At 40.7% G+C, this 23125-nt stretch overlaps 1 pseudogene; it reads left to right on the top strand.

Annotated features, from left to right (window-relative positions):
* Positions 1-6330, top strand: part of LOC110580641 — a 38636-nt pseudogene extending 32306 nt beyond the window's left edge.
* Positions 6331-23125: the final 16795 nt, after the last annotated feature.

The raw sequence follows: 23125 nt of genomic DNA, 5'->3' as shown, positions 1-23125 counted from the left end.
TCAATACATGATAAGCATTGCTTGAATTTTATTTTTATTATGGAAATAAAACTTTGAAGGCTGGCAAAATCTGCTGTTTCTTCACTACCATCACCAGAGATTACTGAATTGTAGGTCCCTCCAGGATGTTGCCAGGATGTTGCCCTGGGTTCTTTTCTCTCCTCCATTTATACCCTCTCAAAATGATCTCATCCAATCTCTGGACTTTCAATGTCACTTTATTCTGATACCTCTCAAATTGATATTTCTTGCCTTGATATCTTTTCTGAAATTCAGACGCATAGATCAAATAACCACCTGATTTCTTTACTTTTTTGCAAGCTGTCCACTTAAAGTTATGTTTACAATATCAGCCTTGATCACTCCTAAACCCAAATGAAATCAAGGAAAACAAAGCAAAATAAAAGCACACTTCTTGCTTTTTCATTCCTCTTCTTCTCAATAGTGTACCACCAACCTGAGGGTCTCAAGCCCCAAACCTTACATCCCTCACTTAGTTTACCTCCCACATCCAATCCATGTATCAGTCTTCTTGTTACTCTTGCTTAATATATCTCAAAGCTGTCTCTTTCTCTCCATTTTTATTTTACCATCCTAGGCTGGGTCACCCTCCTCTTTTGCCTGAAATACTTGTTTCCCCCACCCCCCGATGTCCTTCTTTCTTCCACTTTGACCCCCTCTAATAAATTCTCTTCAAAACAACCAGAGTGATCATTAATCTAGTTGCTTTTAATACCCTACTTAAGCCTGCATTATACTTACATAAGATATGTACTCCTCAAAGGCACACCATGACCGAGTCTTTCTTACTTCTCCAAACTCATCTTTAATATTTTCTCCACCATGGTCATACCACAGCCACCCTAGCCTCCTTTTTAGCCTTGCAAATTGCAATTCCTTTCCTATCTCCAGGTCTTTGCATTCATGGTTCACTCTGCCTGCAATGCTTGTTGCTCCCTCACCCAGTGGCTCCTTTTCTTCAAGGCGCTACACAAATGTCAGTTCTCAAAGAGGTCTTCCCTGCCTATCCTGTCTCAGGTTGCCCCTCCACATAAACTTAACACAATATGAACATATTTACTTATGTCTTTACTTATTCTTTTTCTTCTTCTATTAACATTAAAACCTGTAGAGGAAGAAATCCTACCTGATTCTTTGCTGCCCATTTCCAACAACAAGGACAGTATGTAGAACATAGTAGGCACACAATAAATGCTTCTTTACCTGAATTTAAAAAAAAAAAAAAAAGCAAATCAGAATGTTTATCTATGAGCTCGCTGGCTTTAGCTAGCTTTCATGAAAATTCTAATTACAGCAAAGTCCCGTGGTGTTGCAGAATACCTTACAGACTAACATATCCAGATCCTACAAAGTCAATGAGTATGGTTTAATGTAAAGAGCATCTAATGCTGGGCATGTACAAAACGTCATAAGGAAAACAGAGGACACCTAACTGAGTTTCATGGGCAGAAAATGACAATATATAAGCAGTATCAACCACCCATCCATACTTCTACCCTGGTTCTATGCAGGGATCTCAGAAGTTCTGTTCCCCTCAAGCACAGGAAAAATAAGTGGGAATGTGTGTGAGGTTAATGTTCTTCTTAGAAAATATTTTAACTGCTGCTGAGGTCCCTTGAATTAGCTATGATTCACAGCATCTTCAAAACAAGTAAGAAGTGAGATGCAGTCACAACCTTTTATGAAGGCTTCTAAAAGTATGGTTTTGTTTTACCCATTCCTTTCTCCTCATACTCCTTCCATTAAGACCAGATTTTACCTGCCTGGCCATAGCTGGTTATACATTAGCAGTCTTAGCACTTATTGACTATATGACTCGAAAGGGCAGGTATTTCTATTTTAGTCACTGCTGTATCTTCTGAGCCTTGAACATATCCCCAATGCCAGGAACATTAACAGGTACTTAATAAATAATTATTGAATAAATTATCTTGTTTATTCCTCAGACTATTTTAAGGTCTTGACCTAAATACAATGCTGTCAACTAGCTGAACTTCTTTAGGGAGTCAGGATTGTTGAACAGTCAAAAATCAATTCAAACCTATAATGAGATATCACCTCACACCTGTCAGAATGGCTAAAATCAAAAACACAAGAAACAAGTGTTGGCGAGGATGGAGAGAAAAAGGAACCCTTGCGTACTGCTGGTGGGAATGCAAACTGGTGCAGCCTCTGTGGAAAAAAGGATGCACGTTCCTCAAAAAATTAAAAGTAGAATTACCAGATGATTTAGTGATTCCACTACTGGGTATTTACTCAAAGAAAATGAAACCACTAATTTGAAAAGATGTATGCCCCCCTATGTTTACTGTAGCATTATTCACAGTAGCCAAGATATGGAAGCAGCCCAAGTGTCCATTGATAGATTAATGGATAAAATGTGGTGTGTCTGTGTGTGTACACACACTCACACAATGGAATATTACTCGGCCATAAAAAAAAGAATGAGATCTTGCCATTTGCAACAACACGGATGGATCTAGAGGGTATAATACTAAGTAAAATAAGTCAGGGAAAGACAAATACCATGTGATTTCATTCATTTGTGGAATTTAAGGAACAAAACAGATGAACAAATCAAAAAGAAACAACCAAAAAACCCCAGACTCTTAAATATAGAGAACAAATGTGGTTGCAAGAAGGGACATGGAGGGGGGTTGAAATAGGTGAAGAGGATTAGGAATATACTTAATCGTGATGAGCACTAGTAATGTATAGAACTGTTGAATCATTATACTTTACACTTGAAACTAATAACACTGTACGTTAATTATACTTGAATTTAAAAAATTTTAAAAATTCCTCTCCAGTGATATGTCATTCATATGAGTTTGATTTGCCATGTGTATATATATGTTAAAGAAGTTTTATGTGTTTAGAAGACTCCAAAGATCGAAAATTCTCACTCATAAAAATCTTTAGCTACCTTGTCCCAAGAGTGTGCTTACTGCTTACTGTAACTGTTTTCTCTCTTCCTCAGGTTAGAATCCCAAAGCTAAAAATTCCAACATACCCAGGGAGTGTATCAAATGTTGTGGGTTTTTTTCCCCAAAAACAGAGTTGTTTTGGTCTTTGACCAGCCAAAACATGAAAAAGAACTCCTAGCCCATACTGAGGATATTTTGGAAAACCAACTGGATCCTGAATTCCAGAAACAATCAAATAATTTCTGTTCTTATATCTTTACCCATGCAAGGGCTAGGACCCTCAGGAAAGAAGTCAAGGTCACTGAGACTAGTGAGTCTCCTTGTCCAAAATCATATTTCTCTGTGGCCTGATATGTGCTAATTATGTGTTCTTCAGTAGTTTTGTATCATTTTATATATATAAGTGTACTTATAAATAAATATTCATACCCAGAGAGAAATGGGTATGTGTGACCTATGTGGATGCCATCAGTCATGGAACAGTGCCTTGCTTGGAGAACGCGGTAACAACACTGACCCAGTGTGAGATCTCAGTGGCCATGCAAAAGGCAGCTGACCACTAGAGCAAGCAGATGGCCCAGCGAGTGAGGTTCCCCACAGACACGTTCCATGCAGACTGTGAGGGGGTAGCTGTTGGAGTCTTCATGGAGCACTCTTCCGGGATGACCAACAGGAGTTCCAGAAGAAGCTTGTGGTACTTTTTCTTAGCATTCGCCCTTCCTGATTCTTGCCCTTCTAAAATGATGCCTGAATTTCTACATATTCAATCTACAGTTCATCTCCTACTCAGGGTAAAGTAGTGTGGATCCTCACAATAGAGAGAATTCTAGAGGACTCTATTTCCATCTTTTCCCTCAAAGCTTGAGGAATTTACTTAGGATCTTTCTGATCTCTCAAGCAAAATCAGCAGTGATTTCTCCTTTAGTGAGCTGTGGCATGGTTTCAGAACTCCCCCAAGTCACTCCTGAGCTAGAAGTTCTCTGGGTGTACTCACTTCTGTTTCCAGACAATTTCCTGGGACAGACTCTCTTAGCAAGCTGTTCTTTATGTTTATTTTTGTTTTAGTTGTGTCATTATATTGTTGAAGATAGAATCACAGAATGCTACAGCTTCTAGGAACTATAGAGAATAGGTCATGCAACTTCAACATTTCATAGATGAAGAACCTGAGACCCAGGGAGTTTGGAAGCTTTAGCAAGGTCTTGCAGAGAGTTTTCAGAACTGGCAGTAATCTCTTAGTTCTAGTTGCATTGCTTATGCTGCTTCACTAGGATGCTTTTCTTAAGAGCACTGCAGTTAGACCACCCACCTAGCAGGTTCTTTGGAATTTGATCTCCTCTGTTCCTTTCTTGTGGTGACATCCCTGTACATTTCCCTTGCAGGAAATCATAAAGAATAAGGAGGATTTCTTGCTGTAGAACAAAGAGGCATCTGTTAAATACTGCCAAGCTAAACTTGATCAGCTTTCAAAGGCTCTAAGAGAAAGTATTTCAGCAGGAACCTTCTCTGTTCCCAGAGGGCACAAGCTCTACAGGCAAGGAAAGGACTGAATGGAAATATTTGCAGGTGCCCAGGAAAGGAACTGAGGGTAAGGAATAAGGGTGGCATGGGGAGTCTACAGAATAGAGTCAGAGGTGTCTCCAGATAATCTGAGAGCATAGCACCAATTGTGGGTGATAAACAGCATGGGGATATGACAGCATTAGCTTTTAAGGCCCACTATTTGCTATTTACTCCTGAGGAGAGTGGAAATGCCTATTCCCAAATAAACAGTATGGATTTCTGAAATCCACAAGAGAACAGAAATTATTTATTTCTTCATCCAACAATATGACAGTCATTGTGCCAAGGGCTGAGGATTTATGATGTAGTTAGAATCCTTGCACTCAAGGTGATCAAAGTGAGAGAGAGTCAAATAAATAGACAACTGCACAGAGAGTGGTAACACTTAAGGGCCTTTGATCCTGGGCTGCACTGGTGTTAGGAATAAATGTAACAATAATACGCTACTGTAAACTGAACTGTTATTGCCTATAGTCATAGCATTAAGTTCTTTCTCTAGACGTTTTAATTTAATCCTCCAAAAAGTATTAGGAAGCATCTGCTCTTATTACCCACATTTTATAGATGTGAACTAAAAGGCATAGGCAGGTTAAAGCATTTGCTGAAAGTTACATATCTAGCAGGTAGCAGGAGAGAACATCAGCATGGATTAGAGTCTTCATTTTATGTTGGGCATATAGTCTAGGAAAACTTCCCCAAAGAGGAGGGGGGTGTAAATTTTGAAGTATTTGTACATGTTGTCCAGGTTGAGATGTTATCCAAAGGGAAGAGCCCTAGGTAAACACGCAAATATATGAAAGCACCAGAGATTGTGGGTTTGTACAGCTGCACCTAATTCTGACTGGCTGAAGCTTGAGTGGGTGGAAGGAAGGAGCACGAGGGGGACCCTTTGATTCTTGCCCTTCTAATAAGGCAAGTTGAACAATCTGTAGGGGGATCAAGGAGCATTTTAAGTAGAAAATAAAAGTGATATGGATGGCCTTGTTTGTATAGAACAAATCACCTCTGTGGAACTCTAGGTCCTTTGCTCCTTCTTGATCCCTCAGGCAAATGAGGTCCTTAGGAGCTTTTTGCAGTCATAGGCTGCATAAAGAAATCTGTCCTGCAAACAGATAAAGCTCTCACCTCTGGGGACAAAGCCATAGCAGGCAAGAGCAGGGCTCCACTCTTGGGTGGGTAAGCTCCTGCAATGCCCGCTGACAGATGGAGCAAAGATCTTTCCAAAACGATGAGCTTCCCCTTCTTCTGTGGAACGCACACTCTTTTAAAACCTGAAAATAACAAGCTGAGTTGTACATGAGCCAGACAGTCAAGGCCTTTCCCATCATACTCTCAAACCTGCTCTTGATGACGTGGCCACCCTCTCTTTCAAATCTGATTTGGTCCCTGATCTCAAGAGGGTAAAGCTCAGGCCTGACCTTTTACTTTCTTTTCTTTCTAAAATCTGCATGGGGCAGTGCAGCAAGCCAGGAAGGAGGCAGCTGAGAAGGAACAGGCATGGCTGAGAGAGAAACAGTGGGAGCAGCAACAGCAGGTGGAGGCTCAAGAAAGAAGCCTCAAGGAGAACAACGCCCAACTAAGCAAGAAGCTGGAGAGGGAAACAGACAATGATCTGAGAGTACAGCAGACAAGGATACTGGAGCACCAACTCCATCAACGTAAACCTCGCAGGAACCGTAATTCCTGGTGGCCATTGCCCTGGCACATCAGGAAGGAATGGATGAAAACTAAAGCAAAATGGAAAAGAGAAGCATTACTGCCATTCATTGCATGTGATCCACTAAAAGTACTGAATCCTAGCATTTCAAGAGGTCTTTGAGTTGTGGTCCACACTGAGACCTTGGAGAGCCCAGGATGATCTTGGCCCTTCCAAGTCCCTGGAGAAGATAAATAACCTCTCCAACGTGCCATACTGGCGGGATTCTAGAATGGTCTCATGGAACCCAAATTAAACAGGGTTTCATGGATTATCAAATAGATAATCCAACCAGGTGTTTTTTTGTTTTCTTTTGTTTTGTTTTTAGAGAGCGAGAAAGCAGGGGTGGGGATCTATTGTGTGTGGGGAGGGCAGAGAAAGAGAGAATTTTAAGCAGGTTCCAAGGCCAGCATGGAGCCCAACGCTGGGCTTGAACTCACAACGCTGAGATCATGACCTGAGCTGAAATCAAGAGTTGGACGATTAACTAACTGAGCCACTGAGGCACCCCAAACAGGTGTTTTTAATATAAGCAGCAACAGGGTGCTTTACCAAGATCACTGTCAATTATCAGAAACCCTATTACTACCAAAGATACTGACATGGATCCATACTGACTCACAAGTATCAGATATGTCCAGGCTTAGAAATACAGGGGGATCTGATACCTTCTAAACTTGCTGCACAGCTTGCCTAAGTCACCACATGGCACCAGGGGAATTCTCTCTTTTCCCATTTAGGAGTGTTCATATCAGATGTCTTGATCAGCTTATAAGTTCCATTATTTCTACGATACAGGTGACCATGCTATCCCAAGGAGGACTGAAAATATATACACGTGAACTAATGGCTCCCTCCCAACCTGCAGTTTTGGTTCGAACATGGTATTGCATTTGTCCCCATGCCTGGCTTAGCACCCAAGCAAAATGCTAACGCTGTGTGTGCATACTGGTAAGGCTGGAAACTCCTTCCTCTGACCGCCCAGGTCGAGCCCAGAAGATACTCTCTGCTCCAAATATTATCCTCTATTGATCTAATAAGAAAGAATAGCTTTAGGGGCGCCTGGGTGGCTCAGTCATTAAGCATCTGCCTTCGGCTCAGGTCATGATCCCAGGGTCCTGGGATCGAGCCCCGCATCGGGCTCTCTGCTCAGCGGGAAGCTTGCTTCTCCCTCTCTCACTCCCCCTGCTTGTGTTCCTTCTCTCGCTGTTTCTATCAAATAAATAAATAAAATTTTAAAAATAAAAAAATAAAAAATAAATAAATCAGTGACTCAGGCCTGCATGCTAATGCAGCATTTAGGGGAAAAAAAAAAAAAAGAATAGCTTTATCATAAATATCATAAAATAGAGACAATTTACAAAGTTCTTACATATAAAATTTGACTCTTGAAAAAAATGTGGATTTTCGAAAGTTGACTTTTTCCTTTCCCCACAACCCTTTGCTTTAGATCCCAAAGGATCTGTTTAATGAAGGATTTAGGAAGAAATCTGAGGAGATGAACACAGAAATAAATCTTCTCAGAAATGTCACTGAGGTTACTAGAAAGGATAAAACTCCCTGGATTCCACAAAACCTGGACACACGTGCCACTGAAGCAGCCACAGATCTGTCTGTTCCTGCTAGACTTGTAGGTCAGAGTCTGAGGAGCCCGAGCTCACTGTTTAATTAGGATTAACTTTTCTCTCACAAAATTAAAGAATGCGGATACACGCTCCACCCTATTTTTGATGCATATGCTTTTTAAAAGTTTCACCCAGGAGCATGTTAAACATAAAAAGTGCCTAGTAGAGGATATATCAGTGCCTGACACACATTAGATAGATTAAATGTTGGTTTTATTAGTTAGTTTGAAATGAAACAACCTTTTATAACAGACATTGGCAAACTTTAGCCTACAGGCCAAATCTGTCTTGCTGTTTTTCTAAATAAAGTTTTATTGGAACAGCACCACACTTATTCAATTACATACTGTCTGTGGCTGCTTTAATGACACAAGAGCAGAGCTGAGTAGTTGCAACAAATACTGTATGACCCACAAAACCTAAAATATTTCCTTTTGGGCCCTTTACAGAAAAAGTTTGCCAACTGCTTAAGAGATAGACCAAATTTGCAATATAGGTAAAAAATACCTTGGGAAATAACTTCTCATGAATGCTTCTAAAATCACAAAAGAAGAAAATAATATACATATACATGTATCTATATTATATATATTTTTTAGAATATATATATATATCAAGTCAAGTCACCTCTAATTCACATTTATAAATTTAATGTGTTCTGGGGTTAAAAAAAGATGTTTTCGTGAAGATAGGTAGGCTACTACCTTTATACAAGCTTAAATGGAAATGCTTATAATGCTTTATTTATTTATTTTTTTAAAGATTTTATTTATTTGAGAGAAAGAGAGAGAGAGCAAGAGAGAGCACAAGCAGGGAGGAGAGGGAGAAGCAGGCTCCCCGCTGAGGCTGAGCAAGGAGCCTGATGCAGGACTCATGACCTGAGCCGAAGGCAGATGCTTAACCAACTGAGCCACCCAGGCGCCCCTACAATGCTTTAAAAAATTGTCAGGGTAATACAGAAGTGTAACAAAAAAGAACCATATTTGCTCCATATGAAAACCTCTTCTAGCTAGAGATGCAGTAATTAGACCAGTGTAGCACCAGGTCCTAACAAGACAGACAAAGCTGTAGAACATAGTCCAGAGATAGAAACAAATACTTTTAGGAACTATTTATCTTAATGGCTTTCAAGTCTGTGGGAAATAATGAACTGTCCAATAAATTGTCAAGACAACTTGCTAGCCCCTTTGAGAAAACAGAGATTAGATCTCATATTTATTACAGCAAAGTAAATTCCAGATGTACTATAGATTTAAACATGAAGATTGAAACCACAAAATTTGGAAATCCAAAATCCTTTTTAAAAATCTTGAAATGTGGAGTTCTTTCTAACCATGACATAAAGCCCAGAAGACATAAGACATATACAAAAGTACATAAAACTGAAATAAATCCTTTATGTCAAAAAAAGTCAAAAGACAAACAGCACTCTGAAAATATATTTTCAACTTGTATGTTTCTATGATACACTATGAAAGACATAAAACTCAGTATGTGAGTAGTTAACAGAAAATAAACACATAAATAAATACATGCTATTCAGCCCTACTCACAATTACAGAAGTGAAACTAAAACCACTGGCTATAATCTTTCATTTCTCAGATTGAAAGTTATGGGAAAAGAGTCTCTCTCACATGGGAATGTAAATTGTATAATTTCTATTGAGAGGTTGTTCTAATATTTCTTATACTTTAATGTAGTTGTGCCTTGATATAGCATGTTCATTTTTAGAAAAATACATGTGCCAAATTACACACACACACACACATACACACACACAAACACAAATCCATTGTGGCACTGCTCTTAATGGAAAGATTTGTAATATAAATGTAAATTTTTATAAATATAAGTGCTAATATAAAGTAGTACATATATGGAGTAGAATTCTGGGTGGTTGTTAAATAACCTGACAACAAAGTTTACATATACTAATACAGAACAATCTTCAAGGTATATTTTAAGGCGAAAAAAATGAGATGCAAAAGTATGTATATAGTATGGTTTATATGGAAAAAATTCATGTTTCCCTCTCATTCTTGATCCCACCCAGTTCTTCCCAGAAGGAACCAATGTTACTACTTTTCATGAATTTTGTAAAGAAAGCTTATATTACTTATTCATAAATATGAAAAGTATACTATAATAAAACTTCTAAAAACTAATAGGAATGTGAAACTGACCACTAAAGATAAATTGCTCATTGCTCCTAGAAATCACATCAGGCAATTCAATGAGGGGCCTAAGGCTAAGAACCAGATACTGGAGAACACCAAAATTGCATCCTAATCTTGTTTTCACCTTGGCCTTGGCTTTTTAATCCCTATATTCACTTTAAAACAAAGGTTTAAAGTTTCTGGTGACCCTTTGAAATCTCAGCTAGAGTGGCTTCTATTTTCTATCCCTGAATTATACCTTTAAGGTGTTAGAAGGAGAATTACCAAAAAACGAGAACATGTTGGTGAGAGGGATCCCATCCCCCTGAAAACATTCAGTAGCAGCATCTCTCCTATATGACAGGGCAGATGGGACAGCCTGCCATTGCAGAACTGGACCCCTGGTAATGCTGGGGATAAGAGATCCTGACCCATGGAGGGCAGGGGTTAGCACTTGAACATCAGAAGCCAAGGTACAGGGACAGTTGAGCAGCAAGGTTGGAGTGACAGCCTGCTGGGTCTGACCATGAAGAATTCAGAAGATGATGAATAGAAGATGAATGGTCAAGAGGGATAGGAGAAAACAATCAATGAAGTCACAAACGGTTTATGAGGAAGTTATGGATTTATAGCCCCCTTCACGTGTTACAACCCCTAGCCATGATGTGAGCCAATTTTAGCCCCTGAACTCATCACCTGGGGGACAGCCAGGTTCTCAGGAAGAAGAACCCTGAAACTCCAGGTCAAGAATAATGAACATGATTTCTCCTGCCCTCCCTCTAGCAGACCACTGACCATTTACTCAAGTACACATGCCTGGGAAGATGGGGATACTGAAATATTTAAAAACTCTTGACTCAGGATCCAACTTGGCATTGATACCAACATACTAGATAGACTCATAGCATCAGTCTCCTGTTAAAGTGGGGCATATGGGTCCAGATAATAAAGAGAGTCCTGCATCAGCATAACTAACTGGAATCTAGTATTTGCTTCCAATTAGACAATAAAGTTCATCTGAGTACAGGGACCATTTTCTATGCATCCCCTCAGAGTATGTTTAGGAGTCAAATGTGCTAAATAAACTTTTACTATAAAGACAAAAGGATGATGCATACTAAATTTCAGTTGTAAGAATTATAGGAACTCTTCAAATGTAACAGGTACTTCACATTTTAGACACCAGACTAAGGTCTCCAAGGTGATTTAAAGGCTAGTGGAACAAAAGAAACTTTTCTGGTGACGTCTCCTCCCCCGTGACCTTGGGTGTCACAGTAGCTGTGCCTCTATGAGGATGTTAACACATCCGCTCTAAGATTTCAAACTGCTCTATCCAGATATGACTTCTGTCAGTGTTCAGAAGGAAGAGTAGCTTTACCTTTACAAGAGAGAAAGCAGGAGGGGAGCAAGATGGCGGAGGAGTAGGAGACCTGGATTTCGTCTGGTCCCAGGAATTCAGCTAGATAGGGATCAAACCATTCTGATCACCTACAAACTAAACAGGAGATCGAAGAAAAGAATAGCAGCAACTCTCTGAACAGAAAAGCGACCACTTTCTGGAAGATAGGACGTGCGGAGAAGTGAATCCGAGGCGATATTCGGGAGGATAGACGGCGGGGGAGGGGCCTCCGTCGACCGCTTCTGGCAAGTGATAAAGCTGCGGAGCACAAAATCGGAAATTTTAGAAGTCGGCTCTGCTGAGGGATGTCGCTCCAGTGGCTAAGCGGGGGGTGGAACCCTCGCGGGACAGTGTGGTCTCAGGACTGTGGGGTCACAGAAAGACCGGGGGTGCCTGAGTTGAGTGCGGCAGAGCTCCCAGGTATCGGAGCAGAGAAGCCGGCTGCAGAGACGGAGCCGAGGCCCAGGCTCTCAGCTCGGGGTTGCCATAAACCGTAGTCCTCGGCACAGTCGGGCCACTGCTCCTCCAGCAGGGACCCAACAAGTGGCAGATCCGGGGAGACTCCCTTTCCTCCACCAGGAGGAGCGGCATGGGAGTGCACCACAGGGATCTGCTGGGTTTGGAGACTCGACACCGGGTCGGGTGCCAGAGATAGAAATGCTCGGTCACAGGCCAGGTGAGCACAGAGTGCGGCCGGAGACTGGGGAGATGGGAGTGATTGACTGCTTTTCTCTGGGGTTCCGCTGAGGAGTGGGGCCCCGAGTTCTCGGCTCCTCTGGGCGGAGATTGGGAGGACTCCATTTTCACTCTCATCCTCCATAGCTGCATGGGAAGCTTGCAGGGAACAAAAGCTCCCCAGAGCAAACCCGAGCAGATCACTGAGCCTGGCCCGGCAAGGGCGGGGCAATTCCACCTCTGGCAAAGACATTTGGGAACCACGGCAACAGGCCCCTCCCCCAGAAGATCAGCCAGAACAGCCAGCCAAGACCAAGTTTATCGATCAATGAGAATGGCAGAACTCCAGCGCTAGAGGAATACTGCACATAGAATTGATGGCTTTTATACCATGATTCTTTAGTCTTTCAAAAAAAAATTTAACTTTTTTTTTTGAATTTTTCTTTATATATATATAAAATCAATGCACAGAAATCAGTTGCATTTCTATACACCAACACAAGACAGAAGAAAGAGAAATTAAGGAGTCAATCCCATTTACAATTGCACCCAAAACCATAAGATACCTAGGAATAAATCTAACCAAAGAGGCAAAGGATCTGTACTCAGAAAACTATAAAATACTCATGAAAGAAATTGAGGAAGACACAAAGAAATGGAAAAACATTCCATGCTCATGGCTTGGAAGAAGAAATATTGTGAAGATGTCAATGCTACCTAGAGCAATCTACACATTCAAGCAATCCCCATCAAAATACCATCAACTTTTTTCGAAGAAATGGAACAAGTAATCCTAAAATTTGTATGGAACCAGAAAAGACCCCACATAGCCAGAGGAATGTTGAAAAAGAAAAGCAAAGCTGGCAACATCACAATTCTGGACTTCCAGCTCTATTACAAAGCTGTCATCATCAAGACTGTATGGAACTGGCACAAAAACAGACACATAGATCAATGGAACAGAACAGAGAGCCCAGAAATGGACCCTCAACTCTATGGTCAACTGATCCTTGACAAAGCAGGAAAGAATGTCCAACGGCAAAAAGACAGTCTCTTTAACAAATGGTGTTGGGAAAATTGGACAGCCACATGCAAAGAATGAAACTGGACCATTTCCTTACACCACACACAAAAATAGACTCAAAATGGTTGAAAGACCTCAGTGTGAGACAGGAATCCATCAAAATCCTAAAGGAGAACACAGGCAGCAACCTCTTCGACCTCAGCCGCAGCAATTTCTTCCTAGACACATCACCAAAGGCAAGGGAAGCAAGGGCAAAAATGAACTCTTGGGATTTCATCAAGATAAAAAGCTTTTGTGCAGCAAAAGAAACAGTCAACAAAACCAAAAGACAACTGACAGAATGGGAGAAGATATTTGCAAATGACGTATCAGATAAAGGGCTAGTATCCAAAATCTATAAAGAACTTCTTAAACTCAGTACCCAAAGAACAAAGAATCCAATCAAGAAATGGGCAGAAAACATGAACAGACATTTTTCCAGAGAAGACATCCAAACGGCCAACAGACACATGAAAAAGTGCTCAACGTCACTCGGCATCAGGGAAATCCAAATCAAAACCTCAATGAGATACCACCTAACACCAGTCAGAATGGCTAAAATTAACAAGTCAGGAAATGACAGATGTTGGCGGGGATGCGGAGAAAGGGGAACCCTCCTACACTGTTGGTGGGAATGCAAGCTGGTGCAGCCACTCTGGAAAACAGTATGGAGGGTCCTCAAAAAGTTGAAAATAGAGCTACCATACGACCCAGCAATTGCACTACTGGGTATTTACCCCAAAGATACAAATGTAGGATCCAAAGGGGTATGTGCACCCTGATGTTTATAGCAGCAATGTCCACAATAGCCAAACTGTGGAAAGAGCCAAGATGTCCAACAACAGATGAATGGATAAAGAAGAAGTATATATATACAATGGAATATTATGCAGCCATCAAAAAGAATGAGATCTTGCCATTTGCAACAACGTGGATGGAACTGGAGTGTGTTATGCTGAGTGAAATAAGTCAATCAGAGAAAGACATTTATCATATGACCTCACTGATATGAGGAGTTCTTAATCTCAGGAAACAAACTGAGGGTTGCTGGAGTGGTGGGGGGTGGGAGGGATGGGGTGGCTGGGTGATAGACACTGGGGAGGGTATGTGCTATGGTGAGCGCTGTGAATTGTGCAAGAGTGCTGAATCACAAATCTGTACCTCTGAAACAAATAATACAATATATGTTAAAAAAAAAAAAGAAGAAGATAGCAGGAGGGGAAGAATGAAGGGGGCGAAATCAGAGGGGGAGACGAACCATGAGAGAGTATGGACTCTGAAAAACAAACTGAGGGTTCTAGAGGGGAGGGGGGGTGGGAGGATGGGTTAGTCTGGTGATAGGTATTAAAGAGCGCACATTCTGCATGGAACACTGGGTTTTATACACAAATAATGAATCATGGAACACTACATCAAAAACTAATGATGTAATGTATGGTGATTAACAATAAAAAATTTTTTTAAAAAAAGAGAGAAAGTATACAGGAATGAATACGCAGCCAACAAGTTGGAGAGTTGGAAAAGCAAGCTATTTTATAGAATATTCTGTCCCCACTGAGAGCTTGAATCAAACGGATGTTCTAATCCCTTAGACTAGAGACAGCCTATGTGGTAGGGCTGAATAATGACTCGCCAAAGATATTCACATAAAATTTCCAGAACTTGTAAATATGTTCCCATGGTAAAAGGACTTTGCAGATGTAATTAAGGATTTTGAGAAGGGTACATGATTCAGGTGGGCCCAGTGTAATCACAAGGTCCTTTAAGAGGGAGAGTAAAAGTCAGGAAAAAGTGAGATGGCTATAGAGAGGTTGGGAGGGACGACTACCCTACTGTCTTTGAAAATGCAGGATGAGCCAAAGAATAGAATGTGCCTTCAGACGCTGCAAAAGGTAAGGAAAGATTCTCCCTGAGAACTTCGAGAGGGAAAGCATCCCTGTCAACCCACTTTTGACTTCTGATTCCCAGAACTGTAAAATAATACATTTTTGTTATTTTAAGCCACTAATTTTGTGGTAATTTGTTACAGCCACAATAGGAAACCAATACACCATGAATTAAAGAACAGAAAGAAAAAAAAATGCTTTGGGGGTTCCTGGGTGGCTCAGTCGGTTAAGTGTCTGACTTCAGCTCAGGCCATGATCTCAGGGTCCTAGGACAGAGCCCTGTGTCATCAGGCTCCCTGCTCAGCGGGAAGCCTGCTTCTCCCTCTGCCCCTCCCCCAGCGCATGCTTGCTCTCTCTCTCTCAAATAAATAAATAAAATCTTTAAAAGAAAAAAAAAGAAAAATGTTTTGGATTTAATAATTTTTTAATGAATAATTTTTATACATACAATTTTCATAGGCATTAACTACTAGATTAATTTATTTGGATGGTCTGCTTAGTTCTCATTCTATATGTATCATTATCTGGGCCCTATGAAGAAAGAAAGAAACAAGATAGCTGAAGTTCTTTTTTTCATGGAGCTTACACTATATAGGGACCTTTAAAATCAGGATATTATCTGGCAATAATAAGTGAATTTTTTTTTTCTTTTCTGGCTAGTGATTGAGATCTGCTAGAAAAACCAAGAGTTTTTCCTTACATTTCACTTCAATCTAATTTATATGTCCTGGAAATAAAATTAACATGCTTCTTCAAGAGATACTCATTTTTGAGTCCTAAAAATCTAACACGTTAACATTAAAGTGTAGTAAAACCCAAGGTGCATGGTGATTGAAAGAATGAATAAAGAGATGAACAGTTGCTTGAATGAGTAAGAGTAACATTTGTTTGTCATTTCAAGGGGTAATCAATCTCTCTCCTGTAACTCATTGTCAAGAAAGTAAAGACTTGGGCGCCTGGGTGGCTCAGTTGGTTAAGCGACTGCCTTCGGCTCGGGTCATGATCCTGGAGTCCCGGGATCGAGTCCCGCATCGGGCTCCCTGCTCGGCAGGGAGTCTGCTTCTCCCTCTGACCCTCCTCCCTCATGCTCTCTGTATCTCATTCTCTCTGTCTCAAATAAATAAATAAAATCTTTAAAAAAAAAAAAAAAAAAAAAAAAAAGAAAAAAAGAAAGTAAAGACTTATACTGAAAATGTTTCTTGGATCTGATGGAAACAAACCACAGACAGGTTCCCAAGTAGCAGGATTACATTACTAGTCTGATGCAAGGCTCTAGAGGACTGGATTGGGGGAAGCAAGTACAATGTGCAAGTTTCCTCACAGAGCAGGGCTTGGGCCTTATAGCTCTGAATCCCAGAGTCCCAGAGTAAGGCTAGCACAAAAGGTTTCTGACCTTAAGTAAACACTCCAAGGGGCTTTCCATCTTAAGTCTTAGCGATTATCTTGCTTGCCTCAGTTAATATCTGGAAGCAGGCTCAACTTCTCCAATGCTCCAATTCCCACAAGACAGGCCCTGTGTAGTATCACTGTCCGCGGTCAGGCCCAGGCCTCTGGGCCTCCCATCACCACCTTATCACTTGTCTCTCCAGCCTTAGAGTTTTGCTTCTCCATGCAGTGACTTAGCTCTGGGTTGCTTCAGGAGCCCCACTTTTGGTCTCAGCTCCTCCAACAACTCTACAAATGAATTATGTTTCAACAAATGAAAGTGATTTGTTTTCATGACTGTTGACTGATATATCAATTCTGAAATGTTCTTGGAAGTATGGCTTCAAAACTATCATTGAATTGAATTCTTCTTACCTCAGACAATATAATCCTATCTCCTGGTCACTTTTTTTGTGTGTGCCCACTTGTCCCAGGCTAGACGGAATATAGTGCCCACTCGTGACCCTGTTGACTGATCCAGGGAAAAGTCCTTGATCAAACATGAATTAATGAATCCCTTCCCTGATATACTTGGACTAGAAAAGGCCCCAATCTCTCTTTGTTCCTGTTGTCTCTTTGAATACATGAAATGCAGAGATTATCAGTGGCTATGTGTTGTTTTTTAAGATTTTATGTACTTGAGAATGAGTGAGAGGTTGAGAGAGCGAGCACAAAAGGGGGGAGGGGTAGAGGGAGAGAAAGAAGCGGACTAACCTGCTGAGCAGGGAGCCTGACGTGGGACTCGATCCTAGCACCCAGGGATCACAACTGAGCCAAAGGCAGCCGCCATCAACTGAGCCACCCAGATGCCCCCAGTGGCTACGTTTTTGATAAAGTGAAGAGACTACCTTGAGGCAAAAGAATCACTTCATTTATAAATAAATACAGTTTTGCTTCTTTCTTAAAATCTTTATGCCATTCTCCCCCTTGCCTTATTGCACTGACAAGGACTTCTAATAATACTTGAGGATCTCTAGAGTTAGGTTTAATCAAAGTGGTGAGAGAAAAATCCATTTTTTCTCCTGACAGAAGATGGAAAATATTCAATAGTTCACTGCACTGTAGAATATTCATTTTAGTTTTTAACTGATACCATTTATCCAATTTAGAAATGCTCTTTTCCAACTTTGCCTACAGGTTTTCATTCTTCCTCAGTTAAAATTATGTGCCGACTTTGTCAAATATTTTTTCTGCATCCATTTTCTTCTTTATTCTTTTAACATTGTGAATTGCATTTGTTGATTTTTGGATGAAAAATCCATCTTGTTTTCTTGGGAAGACCCCACTTGGTCATGATAAAATACCCTCAATTTATATTGCTCTTTTCAGTTTGCAAATGTTTTGTTAAGGATTTTTGTATGTAAGTTCTTCAGAGGCTTGATGTCTAATCTTATTTCCTTGTAATGTTCTTGTCATAATTCAGGGTCAGTTTTATGCTGGCCTCAGAAAATGACTTATGAAGTGCTTGCAACATTTTTTTGAAAGATAGTATATGATTGGCTTTATTTTTCTTCAAAATTTGATAATATTCACCAATAAGTCTATCTGTTCAGTAAGCTGTTTTCTTGAGAGGGTTTTTAATTCTGAAATTAATTTTAGTTTATATACACCTATTCAAATGTTTTCTTTTTGCATCAATTTTGTTAAGCTGGAATTTTCGAAGAATCTATTTTATCTAGGTTGCCAACTGTATTGGCATAAAGATGTGCATGAAATTTCTCTATTAGGTTCATAATTGTGCAAGATATCCCATGATATGTTCACTTTCATTCCTAATATTGGTGATTTGTGCTTTCTTCACTTTTTCTTGACCATTCTAAGTGTCCTGTTTTATAATTTTCTTTCTTCTAAATGCATTGCATTTAATTTCTTCTTATTTCTTAAGACATAAGTTGGATCAGTGATTTTAATCCTTTTATATTTAATGAAGTTTTAAAATTACAAATTTCTCTATAATCAGTGCTTAAATTACATTCCTCAAATATTGATATGCTTTATTTTAAAAATATTTTCTAATTTACCCTTGTGATTTTACTTTTACCTCTAGAGTTATGTAAGTGTGCTTGCTTAATTTCCAAATATTTCACATTTTATAGATTTTTGAAATTAATTTTTAATTTAATTTTCTTATGTCAGGGAACATATTCTGTATGATTTTAGTCCTTTAAAGTTTTTGAGAGTTGTTTTATGTTCTAAAATATGATTTATCATCATGAAATGCATGTCTGTTCTTCAGTTTGAGCAGTGCAATTCTAACCAACATCATTAAACAGATGAAAGCTAATACTAATATTTGGAGCAAATATCATAATGCCTATTTCTTGCTTGCTTGATATTCAGAGGGTATGAAGTGGTTTGCTGTGGGAATGGGTTTAAGAGGGAAAGTATTAATTTCTATTGCCATGTTTATAAACTCTCTTCGTATCTTACTCCATAGCCTCCTGTCCAAGACATTCTTTTTTTTTTTAAAGATTTTATTTATTTATTCATGAAAGACACAGAGAGAGAGAGAGAGCGAGAGCGAGAGAAGCAGAGGGAGAAGCAGGCTCCCAAGGAGCAGGGAGCCCGATGCGGGACTCGATCCCAGGACCCTGGGATCATGACCTGAGCCGAAGGCAGACGCTTAACCGTCTGAGCCACCCAGGCGTCCTGTCCAAGACATTCTAATCCAGGCTTTTAAAGCAACAGAATGACCGGGGCGCCTGGGTGGCTCAGTTGGTTAAGCAGCTGCCTTCGGCTCAGGTCATGATCTCGGGGTCCTGGGATCGAGTCCCCTGCTCAGCGGGGAGCCTGCTTCTCCCTCTCCCTCTCCCGCTCCTTCTCATTCTCCCTCAGACAAATAAATAAATAAAATCTTAAATAAAATAAAATAAATTTTAAAAAATGAAGCAACAGAATGATTGCTATGTTCCTCTTTCTAGAATAAGGGACAAAGCATGCCAAGATATAATATTTTTGTATCATTTGTGATTTCGCTGAATACTTCCAAAAGATATGGTATACTTTTGCACACGCATGCTTCTTCTCCTTGAATTTATTTCTCTTGTTTTGTGAGGATTGGGGCAGGGGAGAAGGGAAACGTTCGAAGTTTCTTTTACTTTCTGTCTGTTGGTCTTTAAGCACTCCCTAGAAAGGAGTGAAGAACTGAAGAACAGACATGGATTTCCTGATGACAAATCATATTTTGGAACATAAACAGGCCCTAAGGAAAGAGTTATTCGGCAACTCCTGAAAAACTGTCTAGCTATATCTGTTAGGTGACTGCTTTTTAGTGGATGCTTGGTGACAGTCCTTTGACGATACTGTTGTGGTTCCTGGAAACTGATAGGGGAGAAGGAGAGAGGGCAGTGGTCCCAGTTGTGCTTGTTGAGGTGGGGGAGGTGGCTGGTGACAAGAGCTGGGTGTTCCTTCAGCTGAGAACGGTGAACATTTATCACCTTTGTTTCCAGCTGTAGGCTTATGAAGCCATTTCCTGTAAAACAGGACAAGATCTTTCTCTGCCCTTGATACTACTACACTAAACTACTTTTTTTTTTTTTAAGATTTTACTTATCTATTTGACAGAAGCGAGAGAGCACAAGCAGGGGGAGCGGCAGGCGGAGGGAGAAGCAGGCTCCCGGCCAAGTAGGAAGCCCGATGCAGGACTCGATCCCAGGACCCTGGGATCATGACCTGAGCTGAAGGCAGCTGCCCACCCAACTGAGCCACCCAGGCACCCCTAAACTACTTTTTAAACAGTTGAATTCCGCTTCTGGAATGGCATCGAGTTTCACAGACCCACTTCCCAGCAAAACAATCATGCTGGTAAAATTCTTTAAAAAGCAACCATTTAAAGCCTCTGGAAACTGCCCTAGGGACATAGAGCAAATAAATGTTTGAGAAATTTTACTAAATTTTGGAAAGAACAGTGAGAGTCCACGGCACTTGAGCCACTACCCACACCCTCCCTCTCCCAGCTCAGTGGGACAGAATCTCCACTTTGGGTAGGTGTGGCCAAGGAAATAAGGATCTCCCTACCCTCAGCTTCCAGTCAAGGGACAACATATCACACCGAGAGGGGCAGACCACCAGCATGTTTGATCACCCCCAGCCCTGACTGGCAGAGGCTAATTTCCTGGTGAGTGTAGCCAAGAGGCGAGGGGCTCCTTCCCTCTACCCATTCCCCATTTGTTGGGTGGAAGATCTATGGCTGGTGCAGCAGGCAGAGAACACTGGAATCCTGGTCATCACACTTGTATAGCTCACTCATAGGGCAGAGGTTCCAGTTCAGGAGAGCAAGTTGAGAGAACAAGAGGTTACTGCCCTTGCCTGCACTCTGCTTTTTTAAAGCACAGGTGTCACTCAGAGGGAAGTGGGCCATTGTCTCACCACTTCTACCCTCCCTGGACCACAGCTCAGAGATTTTGCCTAGAGGGAGGGAAGTCCATGATAAAAAAAGACTCTAAAGTTCTCCCCAGAGGAACTGACTTTACTTGGAACCAATTTTAGGGGAGTCCAAGCCTAAGAACACTGTCAGAACCAATGGAAATTTGGGCAGTAATCAATTAAGAAATTATATACTTCTAATTAAAAGCAACATAGGCCAGCTAGTTCATCAAAGAGAACCAGAAAAAAAAGAGTCAAGAGCCCTCCGGCATTCAGAACCCCAAATACTGGCCTCAAAAAGATCCTTCCCTACGTTTCACTGGATCAAACTGGAGCAATTATTCCCCAGGGCACTGTCAAAAACTATAGAGCAATCAGCTGGAAGCTAGTGGAGCCTTGCCAGCTGGTTGTGATACCAGCAGTGGAAGACAGAGAGATTAGGGAAGGAGACAAAGAAAAGCCTGATAAAATCCCTGCCATCCCAGGGTGACTGTGTGCATGCCCAAGGACAGACCATCCAAGGACTGACACCAGACACTTCACACTGAGGGGGAAAGAAACTTTACTAAACTAGTCTAGACAAGTTATGAAAAAAATAAATTTATTAAAACATGTTTTATGTCCCAGCATGTAGTCTACCTTAGGAAATGTTCTATGTTCATTTTGCCGTTGTGGGGTGAAATCTTTCATAAATATCAATTAGGACAAGTTAGTCAATACAGTTCTTCAGGTCTTCTATATACCGGTTTTTGGTCTACTTCTCCTAGCAATTATTTAGATAGAGGTATTGAAATTTCCAACTATAATTGTGGATTTGTCTATTTCTCCTGGCAGTTCTATCAGATTTTGCCTCCTCCATCTTGAAGCTCTGTTATTTGATATATAAACATTTATGATTTTGATGTCCTCCTGATGAACAGACACCTTTTCGTGTGAAAGGACCTTCTCTTTCTTCATGGTATTAATTGCTATGAAATCTACTTTGTCTTGTATTAATTTGGACTCTGGCCTTCTTTTCCTTGGTGTTCCAGGTTTTATTTTCTGCTTCATTTCCTTTGTGGCAGTGATGTCCTTAGTTTCTTTCAGCTTCCATAAAGGAGACAGAAGCATGGAGGAAAGTCAAGGAGAGAGGCTGAGAGAGGCAGCTGAGAGCTTCCTCTTGAACTCACTGCCCTGCAGTGCTGTAAAGCAGAAATGCTCATTCATCAGCTTTCCGTTACATGTAACTTACTCATGAGCTAAAGTTCTCCATCTCTAATTCAAAATAGCACTGGAAGAACAGAGAGATAAGGAAGAAGGTGGCCTGACAGTCTAGCCAGGAGGGGTCAGTCGCTGGCTTCAGTTCTGGGGAAGTTCAACATCTCCACTTGGACCAGAGGCCCCTGGGAGGTGACAGCCTCACACCACATCACATAATCCTGGGCAGCAGCAAGTAGAGTGGAATGAACACTGCATTGAGTGATACAGGTCTTCTTCTGGTCCTTTGAAAAAGGGGAGGGAGACAGTTTTCATCCACAACCTCAAGTTATCTCTCTGTAACATAAATTATGATAGACCACTGGTTCTCAACCTAGCTGCACAGGAAGTACTGATAATTCTCTCTCCTGCCCTCATCTGATTTAATTAATCTAAAGGGTGCCCCAGCAAGCAGTATTTTTTAAACAACCCACACCCCTGCCAGGTGACCATAATGTTCAGCCAGTTATAGGAAACACTAGACAAAACTAGAATGGCTGTCTCCCAATGTCTCCCAATGCAAAAGCCTGTATCTCGGTGCACTTAAAGTATGCTGACTTCTAACTACATCCCTTGGACACATATGCTAGAATGGTGTGTGAGGTAAGTTTAAACTCACAGTTCTCAAGCAAAATCTTTAAAAGTACTTCCACGTCCATTTTCAAATAGATTTTCAAAAAGGGAGACTCAGTTCTCTACAATGGCCTCTCTGATCAAGTACCATCCTCCCCCTTCAATAAATGGCTGTTTGTGGACACAGAGAACAAAAATAGTCTTCATCTATGAGTTTACAGAAAATTATCAGAAAAGATTTTATCTTTCCATTACTTTTTTAAATTTTATACTTTTTATTAACTTCAATTAGCCATAATATAGTACATCATTAGTTTTTGATGTAGTGTTCAATGATTCACTAGTTGTGTATAACACCCAGTGCTCATCATATCCCATGCCCTCCTTAATGTCCATTATCCAGTTACCCCATCACCCCACTCCTCTCCCTACTGCAGCCCTCAATTTGTTTCCTGGAGTCCAGAGTCTCTCATTGTTTTTCTCCCTCTCTGATTTCTTCCCATTCAGTTTTCCC

The sequence above is a fragment of the Neomonachus schauinslandi genome, chromosome 4 (genome assembly GCF_002201575.2).
Source record: "Neomonachus schauinslandi chromosome 4, ASM220157v2, whole genome shotgun sequence".
NCBI classification, from domain to species: domain Eukaryota; kingdom Metazoa; phylum Chordata; class Mammalia; order Carnivora; family Phocidae; genus Neomonachus; species Neomonachus schauinslandi.
Note: the sequence above shows the minus strand (reverse complement) of the source record. Positions and strands in the feature narration are given on the sequence as shown.